Genomic DNA, 2,720 nt, shown 5'->3' on the forward strand with positions numbered 1-2,720 from the left:
ATCATAGTCATTAGTGGAACCATAAGAATAAAATAGTTTCATACCAGTTATTCCATAAAAATATCTCAATATGTGTTTGACATCATTCCGGTGTCCAAGTGTATGTGCACAATTATATCTTTATAAGAAACTAATAGAAAATGCAATGTCTAATCTTTTGCACGTATTGTGCTAGATATATAAATGCTTCAATATCACTCAAGTAGGGTATTTTCAAGACCAAGAACTTCCTCATGTTCTTCCTTTAGTTGAAATAGTTCCTTATCCAAATCCAACTTTTGCACAACCATGTGCTTTGTCAATTTCATTTCAAAAAATTTATAGTCAGCAGTGTTCTCTAATTCCTTAGGAGTCTCAATCAAGTTTATACCAACCAAACTTGTTGCTGCTATATTAAATCTAACCTCAGATTTTACTATAGGTCCACACCACATTTTTCAAAGAGTTTAATTATGCTTGAATAGCAAATTCCAGATTGGCCAATCTTTCCTTTGTCGACAAAACACATGGTTCATTTATTTTCCATTATTGTCCTTTAATGTTCCAATAGCTATACCATAGCTAAATATATCATCTATGACAAGTGCTTTCCTATCCCATAATTCACCTGAACATGCATAGAATATTGAGATCGATCTCTTCATTTTCAGGTACCTGTGCCTTTCCATGGGCAACCATAGGCATTTCAGTGAATTTTGGATATTTGCACATTTTCATTATTTGCTTATGGAGCTCTAGCCATTACCTGGCTATTATTTGGACAAGATGGTTCCTCAGTTCTCCTCTCCTAGGAGCACGCTCTTTGGATCCTATAGGTCTACCACACTTTTAGCGTATAGTAGATTTATTTGCCGCCATGTTTGGACCCCGTCCAAATGGAACATCAATTCTGGCTGGCACATTCATGGTTACTTTTACCATATCATTAAATGTTTAGGCATTTTCTCTGCAACTACTTGCAAGTGTATCATTCTCCTTATCTCATATAGTCACATTCATTGTTTGGATCCTTAATGAGACAGAGGACGTGATCCAAGTTGATTCACGTCGTTCCTTAGAGCAACTATTGCTTTTCTCCCCCTAACGACGGGAATATTGCCTCATTAAATTGACAATTATGTAATACAGACTATCTAAGTGAGCTTCTTGCTCCAAACATTAGATATGATACACAATGTCTTTCTCATTTATGGGTATAGTCTACCAGACATATTTCCATAATACTTTTCTCCATTTATATATCCATACATTTTAACATAAAGCAAAATAAATTTGTAAAGATTGATACTAGCACAAGTGTATGAAGAAAAATAAAACTTGAGATTCATAATAAGGAAATTCAAAATATTAACGACAATCAAGGCCTAGACTTTTCATGAAGAGAACACAATATTAACTGTAAACGTTCCATGAATTGGTAATAAAAATATAATTAACTAAATAAATCATTCCAAGGATGAAACTTGCCCATTGCTATTTGGATCCTCATACTGAACCTCAAGGAAATCGGAACAATCCAAATGAGTACCATCATTAAAGTGGTCACTCTTCCAATTCTCTATCACATTTGTTTCTATTTTCCTAGAGGTTTTATGCTTTTTAACCTCTTCTATAGGAGCTCGGCAGTATTTTGCCCAATGTCCATCATTACCACCGCATCTGTAGCAAATATCACTGCTCTCCTTTTGTTTGTTATGAGGATTTGAGTCCCCTTTATGCAGTGGAGATGTCCACTTTTTCCAATTACCCTTTTGTTGGTCATTAGTATTCCAATGATCCTTTTTTCTATTACCATTGCCATCTCCGTAAGGATGATAACCTCGACCACCTCTCCCAGTATTTCTGCCTCTTCCACGCCCTCTCCCATGTCTTTTACCACGACTACCACTAGCTCGAAAGATGGCATTTGCTTCTGGAATTGCCATTGACCCAGTTGGTCTGGAGTTGTGGTTCTTGATTAAAAGGTTACTATTTTGCTCCGCAACAAGGAGACATGTTATAAGATCATAATATTTGGAGAATTGTCTTTCTCAATACTACTGATGCAGGAGCACATTCGAGGCATGAAAGGTAGAAAGAGTTTTCTCTAACATCTGCTCATCAGTTACATTTTCATCACACAATTTCAACCGAGAAACTATATTAAACAAAGTAGAGTTGTATTCAGAAACTGTCTTATAGTCTTGGAACCTCATGTTGAGTCATTCACTTTGAGCAGTTGGTAGTATGACCATCTTCTGGTGATCATACCTATCCTTTAGGGATTTCCAAAGATCTACTGGGTCTTCCTCTGTTAGGTACTCATTCTTTAAGTCGTTATGAATATGATAACGTAGGAATATGAGAGCTGTGGTCTTTTCCTCTAGGCTCATTTTGTTTCCTTCTTTAATAGAATCACCAAGTTTTTTAGATTGTAAATAGATCTTGGCATCCAACTGTCATGATAAATAATTGTAAGCCTGAAAATTGAAGTTTAGTAAGGTTTGAAAATCAAGTTTAGTAAGGTTTGACATCTTTCAAGTAAAAAAAAAAATTAAACAAAAATGCAAAAAAAAAAAAAAATTGATGGCATCAAATATTCACGTTCATGATTTTAGAACTTCAAGTCCTTATTTATGTTAGAACTTTAAGTTCTTGAAAACAAAATACCTATAAAAACGAATTGGACATACATAAATTACCACTATAATGGGCCAAAACCAAACCAGTCTTTATGGGTT

At 34.9% G+C, this 2,720-nt stretch overlaps 1 pseudogene; it reads right to left on the reverse strand.

Annotated features, from left to right (window-relative positions):
- Positions 1–1,445: 1,445 nt before the first annotated feature.
- LOC147518787 (uncharacterized) lies at positions 1,446–2,513 on the reverse strand (annotated as a pseudogene).
- Between the last annotated feature and the right edge of the window lie 207 nt (positions 2,514–2,720).

Source organism: Coptis chinensis, chromosome 2 (assembly GCF_015680905.1).
Source record: "Coptis chinensis isolate HL-2020 chromosome 2, ASM1568090v1, whole genome shotgun sequence".
In the NCBI taxonomy this organism is placed as follows: domain Eukaryota; kingdom Viridiplantae; phylum Streptophyta; class Magnoliopsida; order Ranunculales; family Ranunculaceae; genus Coptis; species Coptis chinensis.